We start from the raw sequence: 7,280 nt of genomic DNA on the forward strand, positions 1-7,280 counted from the left end.
GAAATTTGTCAATGCCTTCAATATTTTCAAAATAATTTCTAATTGTCTTCTGTATTTCTGTAATGTCTGTTCTGATATTTCATTTTTCATTGTGTATGTTAGTAATTTGATATTTTTTCTCTTCTTCTCTTTGTTAGCATGGCTAAGGGTTTGTTAATTTCATTTATATTTTAAAAGAACCAACTTTTTGTTTTGTCAATTTTTTCAATTGTTTCTTTTGTTCCAATTTCATTGATTTCAGCTCTAATTTTTAAAAAATATTTATTCACAATACCTTTATTTCACTCATTTATTTTTTATATGGTGCTGAGGATCAAATCCAGGGTCCCATGCATGTGAGACCAGCGCTCTACCGCTGAGCCACAACCCCAGCCCCCTTCAGCTCTAATTTTAATTACTTCCTGTCTTTTACTGCTTTTGGTGTTGATTTGTTCTTTTTTTTTTAAAGAATTTTTAATATTTATTTTTTAGTTTTCGGCGGACACAATATGTTTGTTTGTATGTGGTGCTGAGGATTGAACCCAGTCTGCATGCATGCCAGGCGAGCACGCTACCGCTTGAGCCACATCCCCAGCCCAATATATATATATATATATATATATATATATTTTTTTTTATGTGGTGCTGAGGATCGAACCCAGTCTGCATGCATGCCAGGCAAGCACGCTACCACTTGAGCCACATCCCCAGCCCCTGATTTGTTCTTCTTTTTCTAGGGATGTAATGTTTTTTGAGATGTAATGTTAAGTCATTTATTTGTTGATTTTTTATTCTTTTAAGGAACGAACTCCATGCAATTAACTTTCCTCTTAGTACTGCCTTCATAGTGTCCCAGAGATTTCAATACATTGTATCTGTGTTCTCATTCACCTGTAATAATTTTTAAATTTCCTCAATGTCTTTTGCAACCCATTGTTCATTCAGTAGCTTAGTATTTAGTCTCCAGGTGTTGGAGTAGGTTTTATTTTTATTTTATCATTGATTTCTAATTTCATTCCATTCTGATCTGATAGAATGCAGGGTAGTATCTCTACTTTTTTATATTTGCTAAGAGTTGCTTTGTGGCATAATATATGGACTATTTTAGAGAAGGATCCATGTGCTGAAGAAAGTGTATTTATTCATTGAAGGATGAAATATTCTATGTGTGTCAGTTAAGTCTAAGTTATTGATTGTGTTATTGAGATCTATAGTTCCTTTGTTCAGCTTTTGTTTGGATGATCTATCCAGTGGTGAAAGAGGTGTGTTAAAGTCACCCAGAATTATTGTGTTGTGGTGTATTTGACTCTTGAACTTGAGAAGAGTTTGTTTGATGAACATAGATGCTCCATTGTTTGGGGCATATAAATTTATTATTGTTCTGTCTTGTTGGTGAATGGTTCCCTTAAGCAGTATGAAATGTCCTTCTTTATCTTTATCCCTTTTGATTAACTTTAGTTTGAAGTCTACCTTATTTGATATGAGGATAGAAACCCTGCTTGCTTCTGCAGTTCATGTGAGTGGTTTGATCTTTCCCAATCTTTCTTCAGTCTGTGGATGTCTTTTCCTATAAGATAAGTCTCTTGGAGGCAGCATATTGTTGGGTCTTTTTTTTAAAAATACAATCTGCCAGTCTATGTCTTTTGATTGGTGAGTTTAGGCCATGAACATTCAGGGTAATTATTGAGACATGATTTGTATTCCCAGCTATTTTTTGGTATTTAACTTGAGTTGGTTTCTCCTTTGATTAGTTTTTCCTTTAGTGTAATACCTCCCTTTGCTCATTTTCATTGTTGTTTTTCATTTCCTCTTCATGGAATATTTTGTCAAGGATGTTCTGTAGTGCAGGCTTTCATGTTGTAAATTCTTTTAACTTTTGTTTATCATGGAAGGGTTTTATTTCATCATCAAATCTACAGCTTAATTTTGATGGATATGAGATTCTTGGTTGGCATCCATTTTCTTTCAGAACTTGATATATGTTGGTCCAGGATCTTCTAGCTTTCAGAGTCTGGGTTGAAAAATCTACACATAATCTAATTGGTTTCCCCCTATATGTAATCTGATTCCTTTCTCTCATGGATTTTAATATTCTCTCCTTATTCTGTATGTTAGGAATTTTCATTATAATGTGCCTTGATATGGATCTGTTGTGATTTTATACATTTCACCATCCTCTAAGCTTCTTGAATTTGGTTTTCCAATTCATTCTTCATGTTTGGAAATTTTTCTGATATTATTTCATTGAATAGATTGCTCATTCCTTTGGTTTGGAACTCTATTCTTTCTTCTGTCCCAATAACTCTTAAATTTGGTCTTTTTATGCTATCCCATATTTCTTGAATGTTATGCTCATGGTTTCTTACCATTTTCACTGTGAGGTCTACATCCTTTTGAAGATTATATATTTTATCTTCATTGTATGAGGTCCTGTCTTCCAAGTGGTCAAATCTGTTGGTAATGCTTTCAACTGAGCATTTAGTTTGGTTTATTGTTTCTTTTATTTCAAGGATTTCTGTTTTTTTTTCAGTACGTCTATCTCCGTATTGAAGTAATCTTTTGCTTCCTGTATTTTTTATATATAGCTCTCTGTCAAAAGATCTTTTGCTGCCTGTATTTGCTCTCTCATATCATCCTTTAATTCACAGAACACATTAATTATATACATCCGGAACTCCTTCTCTGTAATTTCTTCTGTGTGCTGGCCATGGATCCTAATAATGTGATATCTTGATTTGTTTGGGGCACTTTCTTCCCTTATCTTTTCATATTGCTTGTGTTGTCTTCCCTTCTAGCTGTGTAGATCCAAAGTGTTACCATTTTTACCTTATAGGCTTATAGTGCCCCTGTAGGGATCCAATATCTCTCCTTTGAGGTGAAGGATAGTGTTAACAGATCCCAATATAAACAGTATACACTCTAAAAACAAATGTTTGCTATTAAGACGTTTACAGTTTGATCACAATGTATACAAATGGTGAATTCAAATATTATGTACAATATACTCAGTAGGTTTGTAAAAAGGTTTACAATTTCTGATGGTGGACAGAGAACCAGGGGTGAGGAGTAGGATGGTATCCTGAGGAGGTAGGAGGTGAGGATATAGAGTTATTATATCTTGGGAAGTGTGAAAGAGAAATGTAAGGAGGAAGATTACTAGCAGGAAAAGGGAGAGGATGTAATTTTGGGTAGACAAGTACGTGGGAAGTCAGTAGATTACATAAAACAAACACACATATAAAGAAACATAAAAAATGTTAAAATAGTAGAAATTGAGGGAAAAAAGATAAAAAATAAAAAAGAATATACAACATAGCTGTAATATACTATTCAGATGTCCCAGTCCTCAAAATCCTAATTCATGCAGAGTACTTGGTTCCACATATGTTGGGGATGTGAGGGCAGGAGAATAGCAAGGGAAAGGGAAAAAAAAATCTTGAAGGAAGAAACAGGGCTTGTTTTGGTTGGAGATCAGTATCTTTCCTGCTTCCCTTCCAATACGTCGTCTGTTGTTAGCTGGTATCTCTGCCCTCAGGATGGTGAAGGTAACCAGGGTGTCACTGTGCCAGGGTAGTGGCTGCTGGTGAGAGAGGGGAGTTAGAAACTGGGTACCTGGCCAGACAGAGTTCCAAACTGGGAGTTGCGTCCACTGAAGATGGTGATGAAGGTGACCCAAGATGGAGGTGCCTGCTTTCGGTGATGGGGTGTCGGGTCGGGTGGGGAGCCGGGCGATCTGTTGGACGATGAATTCAGAGATGAGCTCAGTGGAGTGCAGTGTGTGGCTGTGGCTGACTTCAGAGCCTGTGTGAGGTTCTCAGATGCAGGCAAGCTATGGCACATAGGGGACTATCTCCACTGCTACAGAGTCCCAAGATGGCAGTGACCGGGGGTGCCCCACGTTGGTAGATGGGGGTCCACATGGGAGTGGTGGCCAGAGTTCCTGTGCGTGGGAAGCTGCTGGGTGCCCTGCGTGGGAGCTGCGTTGGTAATTTCTGCATGAGTGGGTGGCCGAAAGTTCTGCTAAGGTGCACATGGTCCCACTCGGGTACCTGGTCATCCTGCATGAGCAAGTAGTTGGGAGACCTACTCTGACTATGAGGCCTGGAGCCCTGGACTGGCACAGTGACCTATGGTGACCATGATTCCTGTGCAGGAGCAGGAATATCGCTCACAGAGAAGCAGTATTGTCACTACTTGAGTCCCAGTTCACAGAGCAACACAGAACGCTGCCTCCCTGTGGCCTGCCATCTTGGATCTCCTCAAGATCAGAGGATTCTAGGGGCTGGGGATGTGGCTCAAGCGGTAGCGCGCTCACCTGGCATGCGTGCAGCCCGGGTTTGATCCTCGGCACCACATACCAACAAAGGTGTTGTGTCTGCCGAGAACTAAAAAAAAAAAAAAAAAAATATTAAAAATTCTCTCTCTCTCTCTCACTCTCTCTCCTCTCTCACTCTCTCTCAAAAAAAAAAAAAGATCAGAGGATTCTAATGAGAGAACAGAAAGCATTCAAAATAGCATTTCTAAATAAGAATTTGAGAAAAGATGGCATACACAAAAGTAGCATTAGAATCCTAAGACTTGGAATGAACCTTCAGAGAACATAATAACTAAAGAGCTAAATCAGACATTCCCTAAACAGTAGATCTCAAAGCTTAACCTTAATATTAACAGAATGACTGCTAATTCATTCCTTCTCTTTGGGGACTGACAAAATGTCCAGGAACGATAGATATGATTTGTGGGATGGGTTCAGGAATAGTTGTTTCACCATGAAGGTGGAATGAAAAAGTCAGACACACCTGAGTTAGATCCACAGCTCTACCTTTTATCCATTGTCTGACCTTCAGCAAAGTACTTAATATCCCTAAAAGACATTAATAAAGAACTCTTTCTCTTCCTATCCTGTTTTCCATTTCTGTGTTGTTTTTTCATTCTGCTTTCTAATACATTTTATCAGCACTGTCTCCCAACCCTTTTATTGAGGTTTTAATTCCTCTTGTCATAGTTTTAATTCCCAAGAGCTCTTTTATTTTCTCAATAGTCCTTAAAATTTCCTCTTCTTGTTTTATGGTTGCAATATCTCCTCTAATCTCTCCGAGGATGTCAATGATAGATGTTCCTTTTTAAAGTTTTCTTCTGAGCTTCAGGGATCTTCCCCCAGAGAATAGACCTGCAGTCTTCTGCTGGGGTCGGGAAAGTGGAATTATTAGACTTTGCAGAGTGGAGGAGGAAATTTGCAGGTCTGTTCACTTTTTGGACTGACTTACAGTCAGTTTTCTTGGTTTATGCCTACTTACAGATGAACCTGGCACTGCAAGTTCCTGAACCATTTTGGAGTTCTCTGGTGTAAATTCATTTGCCTCTTGGCTTTCCTTATTGATGACTTGGGATGTAGCTTTCTCAGTTGTACTAACTCAGTTACTATTTGTCCAACTGCTGTCTAGTTCCTAAAATGTGTCACTAATACTGTCTTCTGTCCTGAATCTTCTAACCTTGTGTTTTGATGCCTTTATAGAATTCCTTTACTATATATGTATTTTTGTTGTTGTTGTTTTTGGTACTGGGGATTGAACCCAGGGGCATTTAACCACTGAGCCACATCACCCAGCCATTTTTATTTTTTATTTTTGAGACAGGGTCTTGATAAATTGTTGAGGCTGATCTCAAACTTGCAATCCTCCTGCCTTAGCCTCCCAAGTCACTGGTATTATAGGCATGTACCACTGTGTTCTGCTCCTTTACTATAATTTTTATCAGGGCTTTGAGGAGGGATCAAAGCTAAATGTGTGGGTTCAATATGCTACCTTTAACCAAAAGCATCTTAATTTTTTATGTCTTTATATCTATTCATCGCTTTGCATTTCAACTATCTCCAAATGAGACACTCTTACCACTTTATTTCTGGAATTCTTCTTCTCTCATCTTGTTCCCTAGGTTTGCACTACACAATGCTGTAGATTCATTTTCCTGAAAAATTGTCCTGTGTACAGCTTTGATAGTAAATTATTTCTTCAGTTGCTTTTTTATTTTTGGATGCCAGGGATTGAACTCAGTAGCACTTAACCACTGAACCACATCCCCAGCCCTATTATGTATTTTATTTAGAGACAGGGTCTTGCTGAGTTGCTTAGGGCCTCGCTGAGTTGCTGGGGCTAGTGTGGAACTTGTGATCCTCCTGCCTCCACCTCCTAAGCCTCTGGGATTACCTGCATGCACCATCGCACCTGGCCTTCAGTTGCTTCTTGATGCTTACAGCATAGAGTCTACATTCCTTAACCTGACATTCCAAGCCTTCCACAATTTAGCCTCCCATCTTTTTTCAACTTTATTTTGGTTACCAGGTATTAAACTCAGAGATGCCTAACCATTGAGCTACATCCCTAGCCCTTTTGATTTTTTTTTTTTTTTAATTTAGAGACAGGGTCTCACTAAGTTGCTGAGGCTGGCTTCAAACTTATGATCCTCCTGCCTCAGCCTCCTGAGCCACTGGGATTACAGGCTTGTGCCACCACACCCAGCTCAATCTTATTGTTTAGGCATTCTTTTAAAACACTCATTTCCATACCCCTGTAGCTAGGCTTGCCTGGTGATACCAGTACATATAACAGTTTATTTGTTGATTTTGAGTGAATAACTTCAAACTCCTTAAGTGAAGACCACTCTGACCAAAGGCCCCTTAAAGCACAGTTCAGTCCAGGATTCAAAATCTGCATTTTATATATACTATTTTTTGATTGTGTATACTATTGCTTCAGTCAGTTTTTTTGCCACTGTGACTAAAAGATCTGACCTGAACAATTTTAGGGAAAAAAAGTTATTTGAGAGCTCACGGTTTCAGAGTTCTTAGTCCATAGAAGGCTGGCTGTATTCCATGGGGCTCAAAGTGAGGCTGATCATTGTGGTGGGAGAGTGTGGTGGAGGGAAAAAGCTCACATGATGATCAGAAAGCAGAGAGGGAGACAGAGAGAGTCCACTCTAGATACAAAATATATACCCCAAAGCCACGCCCCCTAATGAGCCACTTCCTCCAGGCATAGCCCACCTGCCTCTAGCCACCACTCAGCTAATCCGATCAGGGATTAATTCCCTGATTAGTTTAAGGCTCTCACAACCCAATCATTTCTCCTCTAAACCTTGCATTGTCTCACATGTGAGCTTTTAGGGGACACCATATCTAAACAATAACAACCATATTGTATAATAGTTGTTTCCATGGTGTGTATTACTTGACACCTTATTTATTTTCTACTAGGCTCTGAAGGTGCAAAGATGAGTAGGATGTGTAAATTATAAATAATAAA

Source organism: Spermophilus citellus, assembly GCF_964194105.1.
Source record: "Spermophilus citellus genome assembly, chromosome: X".
Lineage (NCBI taxonomy): Eukaryota > Metazoa > Chordata > Mammalia > Rodentia > Sciuridae > Spermophilus > Spermophilus citellus.